Raw genomic sequence first — 19,620 nt, 5'->3', positions numbered from 1 at the left:
TTACTTTCAAGAAAAACAAATGACACACTTAGAGGTCTTACAATGAGCTTGACTTCTAAGATTTTAAATACCATATTTTCCCATCTATAGGATAAGGCACACAAAAAGCTTTTTCATTTTTCTCCAAAAATTTTATTGAGCCATATAATCCCAGAGTGCTTTAAAAAAGGATTAATACTGCTCCAAACAAGGATGGGTGTTATTGTAAATATGCTAATGCGGCTAACACATAGCAGTGTTTTTTACGTGTTACCAACATGGTTGAGTGTTACCATAGTCACAGTAATGTTCGTTTTAGTGGTATCACTCTGTTGTTTTAGATTTTGCAAGCTAGATTGGAAGTTAGAGGTATTGTGAATATTCTAACATGGCCAACACTTTTAATGCTGATAAAGCTTCTAACGCGACTAACACTTTTAAAACAGCTAACACTCCTAATGCGGCTAAAACGTGTGACATGTGTAACATGGCTAAAATTTCTAACGCAGCTAATACATCTAGCTCAGATAACGTAGCCAACGCTTCTAATGTGGCTAACACCTCTTTCACGGCTAAAACTTCTACTGAGGCTAACACTTCTAACATGGCTAACACTTCTAGAATTGCTAAAACTTCTAATACAGCTAAGACTTCTAAAGCGGTTAACACTTTTAACACAGCTAACACTTCTAACGGGGTTAATACTTTTACTCGGCTAACACTTCTACTGTATCGTGGCTAACACTTCGAACGTGGCTAACACTTGTAAGGTGGCTTAAACTTTTAACGTGGGTATCACTTGTAACGTGGCTAACACCTCTAACACAGCTATAACTTGCAATGGGGATAGCACTTCTATCGCGGCTAACACTTCTAACACAGCTAACACTTCTGTTGCGTCTAACACTTCTAACGTGGCTAATGGTTCTAAAACAGCTAATACATCTAATGTAGCTAACTTAGCGTACAAACAAGTTCTAGAGTTACCGTGAATGCGGTTAATAGTCTGAACGACTGACTGACTTATTTCTGACTCTTTTGTCTCGCCTAATGCCTTTTATATGACGTTATTTAAAAAATAGACCATTCATTAACAATGCAGCATATAGTTTCGTGCGTCCTCTAGAACAGAAAACGTGGTACTAGAAAATAAAATCTGGCTTAATATCATTATATAGTGTGAACTTACAGTAGACTTGAATTTTTCAGTGTCTCACTGGTGCTGGTGTCCCTGCTGAGGTTCATGAATACAGTGGAACATGATTTTTACTTAATTAGAAAGGGCTACTACCACTAAAGTGGGGGGATGGGGCTTGAGTTATGTCTTTAGCATTAACAGTGGACAGAGCAGATGTGATTTTCATACATTAGCTTCGGGGTAAGATCAGAACATGTGCCTTTTGTGATGGATTAAGCTAAACTATGCAATCTGGCAGCCAGTGGTGTCATTGAGACTGTTCATTACAGATTCAATCAGTTACATTTCCTCTCCATCTTTTGCAGCAGATTCTGTGCAGTCTTTTCTTTAGAGGGCAGAATATGCATAATGCATTGTGGCCTTTTTGAACCTTTCTTTTTAATTTCCGAAAGGTGCTATTTACAAAAAAATAAATCAATGTCTAATAATACGAGACTGCAGCTATGGATCTAGAAGAGTAATTAAAAGAACAATTCTGTGCCTTATTTCCTTTGTCTCTGGTGCATGATGTGAGCATCTGGGTTATATGGGCATTTTCTGATCGGCTCAGCTGAGAAATAATGGCCTAATTCATCTGTGAAAGTGATTATAGTGATCCTCTTTTTCCCAAATTTTAATTTATTCATCTTTTGTTAAATAATCGGACAAAACCAAGACAATTTGGTTAGATGTCATGATTTTGTTTAGTGGTAATAACTATCAGAGCTGAGGTGTGACAGCAATAGCAAGTAGCCACTTTAAGCCTGTATATGGGGGAAAAAAAATCTTTTTTGTGATGTCTCCTACATGCAAAAGTGTTAAAACAACATGGATTTATGACTATGTGTTTTTTTTCTACAGAGTAATCCGTTATGTTCAGGTTTGTATATAGAAAATCCCTGGAGACAGCCATTAGTATTTTTTTTTTCCATTTAATGCAGCCCATTAAAGCAAAACAACATACTCTGCGGCTCTTTTTTCTGAGACAGTAAACAAAGTCAAATGGTGACATTTCTTCAGAGTAAAGACATGCTGATGGCCTCTGTTTTACCATATTTTGCTGTAAAAGCACACATGCTTTGTGACAACATCCATGTATTTTTAATGAGCATGCCAACTTTAACAGAATATCCCCCCTCTTTCTCCAGATCACTATCTCGCTTTCTGTATCTGGTTCATAAGAAAAATGGAGGCCAATCATTAAAGGACTTTTAAAATATCTGAGATCAAATGTGCATTTGAGAGGTGTGATCAGCCTCAGTAATAGCGGGAACCAACTCATCGTATTTCAGAGGCTGAAAATGCTGACTGCAGGGCATATCAAGACATGGTCCGGTGAGTTTAACTTTAATGAACATTAGGGTAGATAAGCACTCACTAATGTACTGTCTCGAAACATATTTCTTTTCAAATAATCGAGTAAAAGGCTTTTGCTGCTCTCCTAATCCTCTAATGATTTCTAAGCTTTTTTATTTAGGATAAATATGAAGCGATCCCGCCCCTTCCAACACAACAGTTTATGGTTATCTGAACCAATTACAAGAGTCACTCTAACCGTTTAATTTAAGGTCTATTAATATCTAATTGATCAATTGTATTTTTCAAGTTCTTATGGTTGATACTGCTAATTTGGGTGAGTGTATTGATGCTGCCCTTCCTTCAACTAAGTCTTCTCACACACTAAATGGTTCAGTAGAGAGCTTTGTTCATGTTCCTTGAGACATGGGTTTCTGTCGTGTACTTGACAGAAGTGTGCCCGCTTCACTTCGCTAATGTTTACCCCTTAGCAGACACCATCCTGCAAACAGTAGCGACATAAGTTCTTTAAAGAGAAATCTTAACCTATAAGAACCAAAACTCATTTTTCCTTCGAAATAAAATTCTGTGAGATATACCACAGACCAAGATAACCCATTTATGACATTTATGTAGGACTGGTGTGACCATAAGCTCTTATGGGTTAAAAGAGGACGGAACTTCAATTTGTGATGCACATGACTTGAAATTAAATGAAATTTTGTGTTACAAGTACGGCTCACAATATTAGAAAAACTTGCGATGCACGATACTATTGATTAATATTGCTATGGCGATATGATTTGCGATACATAACCATTTAGCAAAACAACTAATACAACATTTACAGTTAACTGCATCAGGTCTATTTAAATAAATTCTACTGAACTTAAATTATACTCCAAATGACCTACGTCTATACAAGTATCTATCAAAAAAGAGGTCCATCCGATTCGTCAAATGCAAAAAGGAATCCATTTAGTTTGTTAAAGAAGTCAAGCTGCCATAAGATTTTTTTTTTCATGTGTAAACACTTACACATATATTGTACATGTTAATATTGCAATAATGATAAATTTGTGATGTATTGTGCAGGCCTAGTTACAAGTCAAAACATACAGTAGGAAAAAAATACCTTTACTACGTTTAGTTATTTGTGGAAGAGCTTTTACTGGGCAAATGTTAGTGGTACAGGTATTCTTGTGGAGTGTACAAATATTGAAAAATAAATGGAAAGTTTGACACAATACGGCTGACATATTGAAATCTACTAAAGACACTGGATTAGTGGAATCGTTTATAATCACCATCAGTTTGTATATAAGCCGAAAGAAACTGTAATTTCTAACCTACTGTGATGCTGCACCATATCTGTGTGCATCTCTTTACTACTCATTGCAACTTCAAAAAACCTTAAATAGTCAGAAGAACTTGTGTCTAATAATGCATTTAAAAATTTGTGCAATCTAATAACTGCTTCTTGTAATAAACAATTCTGTGAACATCTCCACAGATGTACCCTCACTGGAAATGTTGCAGCTTGTGTTAGCACTATAATGAAACAAATACAAGTCAGCCTACTTAAAATAATGCACAATTTATTAGGTAGCACAAAATGTATTATGCGTCACATTTATACTTTTTTTAAAGTACTTTTCTTGTGGAGCTCTGCTGCCTTGACAAATGAACAGAGACACACTTGTCTTGTGTTTATGCAGACAGAGAGGGAAAAAAATGACCATCCTGCACAGCCCAGGAGGGAAAACTAGGTTATCTTATAAAAACTACTGTACAGCAGAAATAAATCATTCTTGTTCCTCACTCTTCACTAAAGTCAGATATAATTAACAGTGTTGCAGGGACCCTGCGGTAAGTTTCTCTCACCCAAACATTTGTGATTGCTGTAATACATCAAATCAACAGGTGCATAATTAATTCGTGTCTAATTTGTTATTTGTCATTTAATTACCACTTTTGAATGAAATATATTGACGGTGCACGCTTTGGTACCATCGTAAATTCATTGAGATGGATATGCAGTGGAGAACCAACAAAGCTGAGCTGAATACAAACGATCAGGCGTAGTGTTTGCATTCCCCAGCCCCAAAAGTTCTTGAAAAAGAGATGTTGGGTAAGTAGCGGATTGAAGATGTTTTACAAAAGTAAATATACTATAAACATGGACTTGTACTGTGTTAGTTACATACACCACCAATTTGGGATGTAAAAATTCTCGATTGAAAACCGAACTGAATTAAATAGAGTGTAAAGTGAATTGTTGCATCCCTACTGGATACCACTATTTACATTGAAAGTGTCAAACAACTGGTGTGCTAAATTAAATTGTTAATTGCTCATAAGCAAATAAAAGAATTATCATTTTTAGATTTTTGATGCTTTTTTGTTTTAGACATATTGAACCGAAACAAAACCTTGACCCAGAAATCAAGGTTTGAACCAAATTGTGAGGAATCGTTGCATCTCTACTACCAATGTGACTGAATTCATTTCCATATTCCAGTCAATAATGGCAGGGACGCAGCTGCCAACTGGAAATGGAAATTATTCAATGACTTATTTATGCAGACAGAAAGAAAGAAAGAGTTCAGGGAAATAGATATTAATCTAATGACATGAATTAAGAATGGAGAAGAATCTATAGCTATGATGCTCTGATATTAAACTAGAAAGTGCAATTAATAAAACATAGGTGGAAGTGGGAAACTTTCCAATCAGAGCTACCTAACTTCCCTGTGCCAGTGAACTTTCTACCTTTACTTGTCCCCAGTGAGATCTGCTTCCTGTAAAGCAGGTAAAATGCCTTTGCCGTAACACTAATGTGATCTCTTTTGGAAGAGAAAAAGCCTCTGTTCTCCCTTCACGAGCAAGGAGTCATTGAAAAGTTCTTCAGAAATGAGCGAGTTCTCGGAAAGGACTTATTTTGCCCTGCATTTTCCTGTTGTACGTCTCAGACTCACCCGCTGCTTCTCTGTGGTGCGGCTTTTATCTCCATCTCTAGCTGTTCTCAGAGTTCATGAACTTCACGAAAAAGTGATTTTAAAAGAGAGCAGCCCTGCGCGGGGGGAGGGGTGTCGCCTTATCAAAGCTGTCAGGGATTTTCCGATCGCTCCGGAGCTGATGTGAACATGAAGACATTTTATGATCTGGGACAGGGCGTCTGTTGTCATTCTGTGGGGTTACAATGCCTGTCTATGAGGGGGGAATGTATATATTAATCACAATGTAAGAAAATCAAATCAAATCTTACTGAAAACACATTAACACATTGAAGATTTTAACTAAGCCACTTGGAGGAATCCGTTGTTACATCAATCCATCAATACTCCAGAGCGACTTATATATGGTTTTCTTCTTCTTAATTGGATATTTTTTGCTCTTGCGATTTATACTCTGGAAAATATGGTACTGATGTGTTTCTACCTGTAAGAGATATTTTGGTTTCTGTGTTTTTCCGTCCCATTTTTTGGTTTTTGATCCCAATATTTAGAAAAAGACAGTCACTTCACTAAGAACTACAGTGAAATTAATCTGTCAATAATGAAGATCATTATTAGAATATGCTACAGACAATTTGGTTTTATTTGGCATAAACTGTTTTAATTTGCATAATAGCCTTTTTTCATGGTTAAGCTTGTGTTTTCTTGTATTCTATGGGCTGTGTCTTGGGATGTCCTTGATTGAGATTTGTATCTTTTAAATGATAGAATACAAAAATGAACAACTGGGTCATGATATAATGACTTCTGGGACTCATGTAATAGTGTATTCTAGGAGTAGAAGGTAGGGAGGAAAAATGGGATTTAAGAAGTTCTTGAGAACCTACGAGGACTCTCCTCCGTCCAGGGAGTTTCAAAATGACATATTCCTCAAACTTTTACTATTTGTTTTGTTATGCAGTGTTTGCAGTTTAAATTGATCAAAGTTGCTCCTTCTCCGTTCCTGACATTTTTGCTACCCTGGCGGAGCGCTTCACCCCTACATGACACTCTCTTTCACCTGCTCACCTCAGAGTTGCACGATGTTATGCATGAAAATCAAAGCTCGTTTTCTTCAGCAGCCTGCCTTTCATAGGAAAATGCTGCATCTTGCCTAATTAGCATATTCCCCTTTCCGCCTCCATCCTCCCATCACCGCTCTTGACACACGAAAAACTGTTTGCTTTCTCCAAGTAATGTCATTCAGAGGTATGACTTGGTGCCACGCTTGCTGTGAAGTCTCCCTCGAGACAAGCAGGCTGAACCGTGGTTACTGATCTTCCAGGTGTCACTAATTATGATACCTTTGCTCACCCCTATTACTTCTCTGCACAGTCTCAGCATCTCACGTGTTTGCCTTTTTTTCCCTGTCACTATGCTCTATTTATTCTTTCTTTGTGCTGTGAGTTGGAGTTAGATTTCCACTACCTCCCCTGTATGTGGCTTACTATTCTTGGCTGCACTTTAAACGATGTGTAAAGGGAGCAAAACAATGCCCCGCTACATTAGCGCAGCACTGTCTAATTGGGTGGGGATAAGGAGTTCAGGTCATAACATATTGGTGATCTAATGAAGCATAAAGAAGCTGAACATAACTTGCATCATTTCCTACTTTTTAATTTGTATGTCTCCCTCATGCCTTAGTCAGATGTACCCGTATGGGGGTTGACCTGCACGGGTGCTGAGGGTTTTTTTTGGGTTGTTCAGGTCTGTGGAAGGTTGTAGACAGGTGTGGTAGAACCTTAGAGAAGCACAGGTGTGTCTTGCAGTTCCCTTTAGGGTCATGCGGCCACCTTAAGGGATGTCATGAAAATGGAACATACCATTTTATGGTACGACAAAATATAAGAAACATGCAACTATTAAATATAGGTGATGCAGTCGCAAGTAGCACTGCAGTCATTAGTGAGGTGTGCAACGCTGCATGGGGCATGTAAGTGAAACGTAAGTGCCCTTAAGATACATAGGGAATGCCTACGCGAACTATGCCCTGATTTTCTAATTTACTAATTTCAAACAGTTGGATTGCAAGCAAGGAGTGTACTTATCATGGTACCAACACTACTGGCCCCTTGTGCACTGCACAAGATTTAGGGTCACTGAAGAAAAAAAAGAAAAATAAGTATGACATGCTCTCAGTTCACCTACTTAACCCATTTTTGTTCCACGGGCTCACGGCATGGTCGAGAATCTAAACATTTGTTCTACCTGTGACCTACATAATTATGGTTTGTGGTTGGTCAGGTTAATGTAACACTATGAAAGCCATTTAAAGGAACAGAGATGTGAGTACAAAATGCCTGGAGCAAGATTTGTGGGATTCACACCGTTTTGACTTCGAGCCTGTACCCATTGTAGGTGGCAGTCGAGCGCTAATAAACAGTACAAAAACTAAATTAGAAGACTCCACCCCCCAACCGCGACCTGCGTCTGTGGCGCTGGTCTGGTGTGTATCCCACCTGCAGGATGCGCATTCCTAAAACCGCACAGAGCGCATTCTTGAATGCACCACATGTGGCCAGTGTGTAAGCACTAAATGACAACCTCAGACCATAAAAAAACACGCAGTATCTTCAACACCCTGCGGTTGGCGATATTATCCAATACGCCCAACAAACCAGTCATGGTAACGAAGATTAAGATGCAAGTCACAATGTAACAAGTAATGGTAAGTGTCCATTTAAATGTAGTGGAGTAAAGACTACATATATTGAATCCAAAATGTAGAAAGGTTGCTTTTATTTTTGATACTCAGTACAACTAGAAAGTAGCCAAAAATACTTAAGAGCAAAGTATCAAAGTCCATTTAATCAAGTACTTTACACCACTGCATAAAGGTTTGGACCTTTTCCATCTGCAGACAGTCCATATCCACTCGTAAGGGCAGCTACTAAGGCATCCCATGTGGCCCTCACCCTCTCAGTACTGTTCATGTAATACAGTACATATTCCATTTGTAAAGGAGCAACATGGAGTAAAATCTGCATGCCTTTGTAAATACATGTCAATAAACTGAAAGTGTAAATTTGGCTCCACTTTCTGAGTCATATGATTTGAGTTCAGTTGTTCATTGGTGAAGATTTTTTCCTACCTTAGATAATCTATTTCTGTTCAATTAATGTACGTCAAGGAAAATTTTTATGTTCAATACATACTTCAGCTACTAATGTTAAGAGTAAAGTCATTGAAAAATACAAGCGCCTGGTTATTGTAAATACTTCCATGGTTATGAGCATTTGTTTACATAGATACTAATTATCCTGATTAGCTCACTATCTTTCTTTGCGGTGCATTCACTGTACCTGGGAGATCAAATTAACAATCTGTTAACGTCCTTTAATGTCAATTCAACCCTACTCAATGAGTCATCTTGTTCCGATTCATTTATTATTAGTGTAATGAGGTTTCTCTTTAGATTGTATAATTAATTGTGTCATATTGTGTTTTTCTTCCCAGGGTAGTCTTGTGTACATGCAGATTGATGTTTTGTTTTCTAAATGATACTCTCACTCTTATTGTTACTCTGGACATTTTTAATGTAGTTGTGTTAATGTCTTTCCCTTTAATCACAAAGTGATGCTGAACATCAGCTGTCAGAGTCTGGAGTATCGTAGAACTGGAGTTCTGTCTCCTCCTGTTCATATTCTGACCAACACACTTTCTTTTATCCCTAAACAAACTGGTTCTACCTCAATTCCAACAAAGGATACCACCATGCTGATATTTCAATACTGCAGATTTGTTTGGTATTTGTTCATATGAATAATAAGTAACAGGACTTTCTGTCTGATTAAAGCTTTAGTGATTCCCAATGTAAAAGTTATTTGATGAAAACAGTTTTGATGAGATATTCTTGAAATCCTCAAAGATTTTTATTGTTTTTCTTTTAATTACGTGTTTTACTTAAACTCCATCAGACAATCTGGTTGGTTATGATTTTGGTAGTGTTTTTATTGTCTTTATAATTTTGTATTTCAACAGCTTTTGCTTGCATCAGTTCGGACTGTCTTTCAGTCTTTACTCCTTTGATTTGAAAACGGCTCATTCTTGGTCTGTGAAGTTTGGTGCCTTTTTAGTCTGGGTTTGGTTCTTTAGACTATATAAATACCATTTACTGCTTGTTTTCCAGTTTAAATCCCACCAAGTTTTAACTGACAAACACACAGCTGCCTCTGTTTAAGTTAATTAGCCCTCAGTATTCAGTTCACAGTTTTAGTCGTTTGTTGCCAGATCCTCTTTTTTAACCCTTCTGTTTTATCATGCTCCAGATCTTTTTTTTTTTTTTTTGTCAAACTTAATCTCACGTTTTTGTTTTTGTTCTTTTGAAAAAAGTATAATTTCCGCTGTTACAGTTAAAGATGTTGCCGTCAACCGTACTTTGTTTAAGGTATTTTTCAGACATTAAGTCCCCCCCCCCGAATGGGGTTGAGAATTGAAATTAAATAGGCAAGTAATAATTGAATTATGCCCGCTTCACTATTGAATCTAGTGGTGTGTATTGGTAACAGTCTGACGATGCAATACGTTTCATGATACACGGCTCACGATAACACAAGCTGGTTCTCGCGGGATCTTCTTGTTTTGGTCACGGTGTAGAGCTGCTCAAAGAGGCTCAGTGTGCTGTGCTGCCACCTTGTAGTCGGGGGTTTGAGTGTAAAACAAAAGTAAGATGCTGAAGGACACTCATAAATAATTATAAAATATTGTCTTGTCAAATTTTTAAATCGATACAAGTATTGGCAAATGAAATATCACTATAAAACGCTGAATCTCTTTTTCCCTAATAGAAACTTTAGATTCATGACATATAGGAAGAATATAGTAAATTAGTGCAACATTTGAATTCAAATAACTGTAGCATAGAGAACATGCTAACAAGTCAACTAAACTCTCTTGAACTAAATCCATTGAATTTTTCATCCTTTGTTTTTCTTTGGAACAATTCTGCCAAGTCTGGTGTAAGAATCAGCAGCGTTTCTTCTTCTGTGTTTTTCTTTCAATAGCAAATATTGATGCACACACCTACAGCGCCCTCTAGTGGCTGTTGCTATTTATTTATTTTAAATCACATACACGTTGCACCTGAGTGAGTTTAAGTTGCAACCCCGGCCAAACTATGCAAAATAACGAAACTTATACTCAGAAAAATATGGTTACTGCCTTTGGATTCTCAACCAGAACCCTGCATGCAAAAATAATAAAAGATAACTATTTTAATTTTATTTATTAACCCTTGTGCTATCCTCGGTATGTTTACATTAAAAGTGGGGTCATCTGGACCCCACAAGACAGCTTTTGGGGGGGGCCTAACATTCTAAAACACACTTTAAAGCGTTGACTTTTCAATGTTATAAAAAGAAATCAAAAACTTTTACTTTAAAATAGGAAATAAAAATCCAATTTAAGACTTGAGGGATTAAACAGTTTAGTTTAAAGTGCTTTTCCACTGCCTTTGTTTACCCCAAGTACTGAACCACAATTCCCAGTTTGAATTTGTTGCAAAGTATTGAAGAAAAAAAATCAGCTAAAAATGATTTGCTAACTTCTGGTTGTGGGATCATACGATTGCAATATTCTGCTCTTCATTTTACTGTTATTTATTTATTTCTACCTTTTCTCTCCGCTACCTAATCATACAACGCACCAACATCATTACCGAGATGGATTTTCTGGGTGAGGCTGTTGAGTTACTGAGGGAAGAGAAGACAAACACTGAGAATAGAGGAAGCCTCTTCTTCATTTATTCATTAATCACAAATCAGTTTTTTTTCCTCTGGAGACCAGACGACTCGGAGTAAAAGAAAATTGTCTTTTTCTCCCCTCTTCCCTCGTTTTTTATTTTTATTTTTTTTATCTCCCTTCTGTTCAATACATGTGCCTTCTTTCTTCTCCCCAGGATTTCTCCAGTGTCTAAACGCCAAACCAATAAACCGAGAAACAAAATCCCCTTCGTCTCTTTCTATCCTCAAACAGACTGCATGTTCAGTATTTTAATAAAAACCGCAGCTTAGATGGTCACGTCTGAGGGAGCAGACGCAGACGCTCAAAAACACGGACCCACAAACTGCTCAACAATCCGCATCGGGTAATCTCACTGTCTCCCACATTTCCAGAGTTGCTTTAGTGTAACCTATCGTTGTACACTTCAGCAGCCGCTGTGACTATTAGAGAGATCTCACAAGGCTGAATAAGTGGAGGGATTGTTCAGGTTGAATAACAGCATGGAAAACTGCTGGGAAAAATCCACTTAAACTCAAAAGCAAAAAAAAAAACCCAGAAGCAGTTGAATGAATGTTGTCATCCTGACAGGAACTGTATAACCGGAGAATAAAAAGAAAAGTTCTTCATGAGGCTGATCTGAAAGTGTAGCAGAGGCTGATTTTGGCCACTTCTCCTCTGTGACTGAACAATATGAAATTAGGGTTACACTTATCATGCTGCATGACACAGGAGGGATTATGAGGAGAGCGCTATCCAGCAAGGAGCTGTTCCAATCTCCTCCTTTTGACACTTCCATGCTCTCAAAAACTTTTGCACACCGGAAAAAAAAAAAAAAAAAACCTTTCAGCGTGACCTGCACTCGCCTGGTGTCAAGAGCGAAGGCGCGGGCACATCCTCAAAGAGCTGAGCTAACCTCATTTTGTCATTTTCTTGTAGGATGTCACAGGAATTCTGTAGGAAAAAAAAAATCCACGGCTCTCCCACACACATGAAGACACTTGGAAGTTAACTATTTTGGGGTTTCTGGTTCACCTGGAAAAATAAACTGGAATAATAGTGATTCTGGGTTAGAGTAAGTGTGTTGCGTGCATTGATATTTTAGTTCCCCATCTTAAGTCCCAGTTGAGGGAAGGCAGCTGGAGCAGGGAAAGAAAAGGATAATGATGCTGCTGATAATGGAGGAGTGGATCCTGGTTAAATGAGGCCGGATACGAAGAGTGCTGCAGGCTGTTCCTTTGCATCCGGTGTCGCACTCGTACCCACACGCTTGGCGGCTCTGCCACACACAGCAGAACGGCAACACGCCGCTTCTTACCTTCTTCCTTCCGATGTGAGAGTCTGGATTTCTGTGAGGCTCAGAGAATGCACCTCCGTGTCAACCCAGTTAATAAGACTCGGCTACAACTTGGAAACGTGAGCGTGAACTCCAAACAGTTTTCACCCTCACCTATCTGTTCTGTTGACTCAAAGAGCATAAAATCCAAAGGCAGCATGGAGTTAATGCTTCACAAAAGTTGGAACATCTGTTCGTTCTTAAAGATCTATCCTAATTTAAATGCCTAAAAGCATTTATTGATGTAAAAAAAAAAATCAAGAAAACTCAAACAAGGAAAAGATCCGACAAGGAAGCGTCATTTTTTATTCAAATGTCTTGAGTAAATTTTAAGCAGTTTTGGTGAAAAAAAATCGTATTCCCAGAATGAAATGATCTACTAACCTACACCAGAAATCACAGCCAATCTAAACAATCAGCCTTGATTACAGTATGAAAACCTCAATCAATAACATTCAGAATAGAATTTGTCATAATTGGACCCGACTTTGTCTCTTCATATCAGAACTTCTCCAAATGAACAAGTGAAGGAGAGTTAAGTCAAATAAAGCTGAAATAATAAAACATAACTTTATTAAAATGATACAATCAGGATGTTTTTTTAGACTTTTGATGGCTAAAATGTCTTATTTTACGTCCCTGCTTTGGTTAATATACATTTTTAATTAGCACAATGTCTCAAATAAAGAAAAACAAGAGTTGCCAATCAATTAGAAAATAAGGAAGAGATGAAGTTCATTAATAAAGAGGCGGGGAGAAAAAACCCAGCAGCTTCATTCACGAGTCTGACGTCATTCTGAGGCGCTTTAATATTTTATTGGAGTTGTTGTGAAATTAAAAGGCTGGAGGAGAAAAAGGCAAAAGGAGGAAGCACAGTGGGAGTGGAAAGAACACAGAGCGAGGGGCTCCACCAGCCTTTGAACTAAAAGGCGGCTCACCTTCCCTTTTCATTACAAAGTACAAATAATGAGATATTATCGTGGAAAGAGGCTCTTCTCTCGCAGAGAAGAGGGTGTTTACAAATCCTGAGTGTGCTCAGGAAAACAGCTACACAAGTGGCTGCCGTTTAAACAATTTGTGTCGCAGCGTTCCAGAGTTTGGGACTGGCTTTGTTCTGCTCATGATGTGCTGGATGGAGATGAAGGGACCCAGCTTGGAGAACTCCTCCCTGCTTCAACAAAGCAGAACAGTGACCTCCTGTGGAATCTGCCGGATAATACTAAGGCCTCATGATGTCATATCGCCGTCCTGCACCTTCAGGCGACGCCGTGAATCGACGGTTTGACTGGATTGAGATCCCCTTCATAAGTGATTAAAGCAATCACGTGATCGACCTTCACCTGTCGTCTGGACAGTTGATCCAAACACAATGGAAAAGTGGAATAAAGCTTCAAAATTAGGCAGCAAAAAAGGAGGGATTTATGTCTGGAAGCCATTATCTCTCTGTCTCTGTAATGCGCTGATGGAGAGGTGGTGATGTCGCCCAGCCACTAATGATTCTGTCAATCAATACCTTGGCTGGTGTGTTACAGCGGTCCTCCTACATCCTGTCGGAGCTGTCACTCCGACCAGCCCACCTCAGACACAACAAAGGCCGCACGCATCCGCACCTGCACCCACACCTTATCTGTGATTGTGTCAATGAAGTCTGCAGACAGAGCATCACTCTGTCACAAAAAATACATCATAAAACCCACGTATGGAAAGCCTTATTAATCAATTTGGAGCAACAAAGAGAAGTCATGCATGCCCCATATTCTATATAACTTTAATAAGTAATTCCAGTTAATCTTGTGACCCAGACTCTTTGTATTGTTTGGTATTAGAGTGTTAAAAAGGATCAAAATACACCTAAAGACACTGGTAAGGATAAGCATTCATTTCCAAAGCCTTATGTTACATTTGCAAAATTACCATAAATCAGTGCAGGCCTTTTCTGTTCTGCTGTGTGGAGAAAAAAAAAAAAAAAAAGAGGAACGCTACTGGAAAAATGCAGTGTTTAAAAGGGTGACAGCCGCTGACTTAGCTTACAGTGTGCTGATTAAGAACAACATTGTGGTTTGAAATTGTGGAAACTATTTTCCATGCGATGCAGAGGCCCCTGGGAAGCTGAAGTTTGATTCCCTCTCCGCACACGCCCCAGACGACTTAAAGCAAGTGGCCGGCGTGCAGCGATGCAATTGGATTTTTCACCCTGCGCCAAGTTAGAAGTCTGTTATTTGAGCCCATGCATCACATCTGTGACCGTAACCCTGAAGTTCCATTAGCAAAAGCACAAAGTGGGGCAGTGAAGTGAAGTTCAGGACGTACACCTAACATTTTGCTGCCTTCTTGAATTGCTAGTAATAAAGTGACGGCTTATGCAGCTAAAAGGAAAAGCTGCGAGTGTTGGAACTCTTTGTGCTCAGTGACAAAGCTGTAATTTGTTTCCTGCTTTGGATTAAACGGGTAAAACAATTATGATGGGTTAAACGCTTTGGCACTGGGTACAGGCTGTGCAGCCTGCTGGCTCAGTAATCTGCTACAGAATTAATGCATTGCTTTTGGGATGAATTAGAATCAGCTGCAGAATAGTGAGCCACTCTGCAGAGAGTTAAAAATCGAAAACCTAAATCGCTAATCTGTTATTGGAGAACATCTCATATCTCCTGTGTTTTATGTACCGGAGGAGCTGTGCAAAGGAAAAGGAGGATATATGCAACATTCAAGTGAAAGTTCCCTAAACTTTGTCCAACCTTTTTTTTTTTAATTTATCTCTCCTATCAGGCTTTCACAGCAGCACCTGCCTGCTCCGATAAAACCAGAAAAAAAATGATAAGGAGACAGACTAAAAGACAGGGGGAGGCTCTGAGAGCAAGGGGTTTACTGCAGGGACAGGAAAAAGGAAGCATTAAATATGAAAGCGGAAGGCAAAAAATAAGCCGAGACACGTCAGAAAAGAAGGAGAATACAATCAGGAAGCGCTAAAGACGGGGGGCACAAAAAACGGAGGTGCATGACAGCTGGCAGGCGGGGCTCATGAGGCAGGACAGATGGGGCCCCTCTGTGTCCTTCACAAGTCAACACACACGAGCATCGGGACATCTTTGGGGGAATCCATCTATGGTTTGTTTAAGACTTCAAGCATAACTGTATCAAATCATTATGTTTAGACAGAAAACTCTGGGGTTCATGTGCCGGCAGCAGTCAGTCCTCAGCAGGACTTTGAGTTGAGTAAATAGTAGCATAGATGAATAGAAACCAATCCCACATAAAACTGAAATGTGGCATTCAAATGCTGTATTTGGGTCTACATTTTTAATAGAATTTGTGGCCATACTTTTGTGAGTAAATAAAATAATTCTCATCAACATACAGCAACAAATGTAAGGTATACAGGGGATGCCCTTATTTAAGACCTGATTAATAGTAGAACATTATGACATATAACAATATTTTATGTAGAAATTTTACAATAAAAATCAACATTAAAATATTGTTTTAACAAATATAATATTAATTTAATCTGATTGTAAAAATCAGTCAAAATTTGTGTTTCAATCTGAACACACTCTGGTACAAGAGCTCCCCCTAGTGGTCAGAGTTAGCTACTACACCACACACCTTTGATCAGAACTAAAGCCAAGGACAGCTCCCATCATCACAGACAGAGAACAGGATTAAAAACACTGTTTTTAACAATGAAAAATATATAGATTTGATTTTGTGAGATTTTATCTTTTTTAATTCTAATTCCTCAAGTAAATCATTGGCAACTTTTCCATAAAAACCTTCACCCAGTGCCCAACAGTATTGATTGATGTCTGGTAATAAAAAGACATCTATCTTCTGGACAGTTTAAAATTGAAGCTGCAGTGCATGTGGCTGTGCTTGTTTCTGGGCGTGTGGTCTTCATTTTCGCATGTGTGCTGGTAGGTGGTCCGGCCGGCGCTGTGGATGCAGCGCAGTATCATGAAACGATAAAATTTCGACAGCTGATTCATACACCTGCATAAAAGCCAGAGTTTTGTTAGGCTCCCCTTTAATGAAACCTATAATTTCTGCCTCCCTCTCTGGTTGCCGCTGCAGAGCAGAGGGATCGATCATAAAGAGAGACATCCACGGCGACTCTGTTTAGCGAGATTGCCATGGCAATGAGCGAGCTGAGTTACAATGCCAAAGCTCGCTTACTTGCACGTTCGGGAGCCACGTGTCGGCGGAGAACTGTGAGCTCGTTCCTTTTGAAAGCACACCCACACAAAGACCTCTCTTCACGCGTGCACACAAAAGTGCACACACAGTGCAGTGTCGTGCACAGAGCTTTAAACGGGGGCGGCCAAGGTTAGAAATTCAATCTGTGCACAGATGGCTTCAACATCCAAGAAATACAACTATCTCCTAAGACTGTTAGCAATTTAAATACTTTCATTTATCCATCCGTCCATCTGCCAGTCCATCCATCCATACGTCCGTCCGTCCATTCGTCCATCCATCCGTCCATCTGCCAGTCCATCCATCCATCCATCCATCCATCCATCTGTCCATCCATACGTCCGTCCATTCATCCATCCCTCTGTCAGTCCGTCCATCCTCCATTCATCCATCCATCTGCTCATCCATCCATCCATCCATCCATCTGCCCATCCATCCATCTGTCAGTCCATCCTTCCGTCCATCCACCCGTCTGTCCGTCCGTCCTTCATCCGTCTGTCATCCATCCATCCGTCCTTCCGCCCATCCATCCATCCATCCTCCATCCATCTGTCCATCTGTCCATCTGTCCATCCGTCCATCCGTCCATCCATCCATCCATCCGTCCATCCGTCCGTCCGTCCATCCATCCATCCATCCATCCATCCATCCATCCATCTGTCAATTTGTCAGTTTGTCCATCCATCCGTCCGTCCGTCCGTCCGTCCGTCCGTCCGTCCGTCCATCCATCCATCCATCCATCCATCAATCCGTCTATCCATCCATCCATCCATCCATTCGTCTGTCCATTTGTCAGTTTGTCTGTCCATCCATCCATCCATCCATCCATCCATCCATCCATCCATCCATCCATCCATCTATCCGTCCATATGTCAGTCTGTTCATCCACCCGTCTGCCCGTCCGTCCTTCATTCGTCCGTCTATCCATCTATCCATCCATCCATCCATCCATACATCCATCCATCCATCTTCTTGACCTGCTGCTTTCCTTTCAGCGTTGCTGGAGCCTATCCCATCTACTGTTAGGCCAGGATGGGGTACACTCTGGGCAGGTTGCCAGCCTGTTGCTGGCCCATTCTGCTGGCTATATAAATAAAACTTACTTACTTACCATTCAACCACACACAAATGCACACCTAGGGACAAGTGAGAGTCACCAAACAACCTACGAGGCGTGTTTTTGTGAGGAAACAAGAGAGCCCAGAGAAAACATCCACACAGAAAGGTCCCAGCTGGGATTTAAACCAATTCCAAACACTGTACCACTGTGCAGCTAAAAGTATTTCACAAGAATGAAGCTGAAGGAAAAACAGGGCTGGAGTTGATGCATCATACTGACTGACAGGAAAAGACGGTGTTGAAAATAAGAAAGCCTTGACATCTAAAGTCATGAAACTTTACTGTTCTAGAGGAAGTCAGGGCTTAAATGTGTTAAACCACTGAGCTAATGTCTGATTTTTATCTCTCTCTCCTGGCTTCCTCCTCGTCTCTGTTGACCTCAGGGCCTTTATGTACACACCCTCCCTTTCTCAGTGATGATCATTTCCTCCCTGTCAGCAGGTCTAACTCACTGAGCTAAGCATTTCCCTGCCATCCGGAGGACCTCAAACACAACTATCGTCTTTTCTGTGTGTAAACAACCCACGGTGAATTTATCCGCAACCTTTGCGACCTGCCAGCTCGCAGCCCGCTGCTTAATTAATAAACTGTCAATTCTGCTCAGCTCACAGTCCAGTCGAGTGCTGTTGAGACGTGCACTAATTTTTTTTTTGTTCTCATAACTCCTTTTTACCCTCTTTTATCCACAAGAAAGCAGATCAAACAGTCTCTTTCAGCCGACAAGGACCACTTAAGTCTGTTCATATGAGCAACTCTCCCAACCATCTCCAGATTAACCCGCCTGTTGACTTCAGACTAAGAGATTAGTGGGGAGAAGAACAGGCGCGCCCAATTCCACCAGCTGACCTCTACAGAATTTTAATGAGCGGAACAGACATGAGTGAAAACTCAGGGATCTACTTTGGGAAGACAGAAACTAGTGCTGAATGAGAATGGATGCCTATTTTGCATTTTATTTCTCCTTTTTTTAAAGAAACTATCTTCAATTTGGATTATCTGACTATTACTGCCCTCCTCTGGACAGATATGGTACTGCAAGTTTAGTAGAAATCACATCACCTTCAGAACGCTACAGCATCTTAGCGCAACACAAGAATCACTGATACTCCACACACATTTTCATCAGATTTAAGCATTTGTTTAGGGTTAAACGACTCTGAGAAAACGATCCTCAAAACGCAAAGGCCATTAAATAAGACATCTTAAGCTGCAAGCTGAAGGCAATTTACAAAATAGCAGACAATGCATCTGCTGGGTCTCCTTAAAAAATAATTATGAGCCATAAAAGCAAATCTGCAAAAAATGTTTAAATTCAATAAAACGTTACAATAACAAGCTATAAAAAGATGTGAGCAGAGCTAAACAGAACCTCTGGAGACTTAGATAAATAGCTGACGTGGTTCGTTTGGGAGTTATCTGGGATAAACATGCAGTCCACTAAAACATTTTGACTCAACCAGTCAAAAGGGTTTAGAAAACTACAACTTTTACTGATTTTCTTTGAGATTTATATCATTTATGGATCATTTTACTCAGAAATTAGGATCATTTAAATGATAAATACAAAATCAGGGAATCAAACTGTATTTGTCCTTTGATAGACTAAAAATGTTCATACCAAAAAATACAAATCTGCTATTTATCAGAAAACATTTTCCAGTTCTGTTGCCTAGTTGCTCAAAAATTGCAATTAAAACCAACTTGACACATGTATGAGTCTGACATAACCATGATTCTTCCTCCTCCGTGCTTGACACTTGATGCCAGAGACATTTTTCTTGCTTTTTTGCTTAACTTTAAAAAATAAA

General features: G+C 39.5%; 1 protein-coding gene across 1 annotated transcript in view; it reads right to left on the bottom strand.

The window, feature by feature from the left end:
* Positions 1-19,620, bottom strand: part of schip1 (schwannomin interacting protein 1) — a gene marked incomplete in the record, with an annotated part of 244,738 nt that overhangs the window by 143,377 nt on the left and 81,741 nt on the right.

Source organism: Oryzias melastigma, linkage group LG13 (genome assembly GCF_002922805.2).
Source record: "Oryzias melastigma strain HK-1 linkage group LG13, ASM292280v2, whole genome shotgun sequence".
Lineage (NCBI taxonomy): Eukaryota > Metazoa > Chordata > Actinopteri > Beloniformes > Adrianichthyidae > Oryzias > Oryzias melastigma.
Note: the sequence above shows the minus strand (reverse complement) of the source record. Positions and strands in the feature narration are given on the sequence as shown.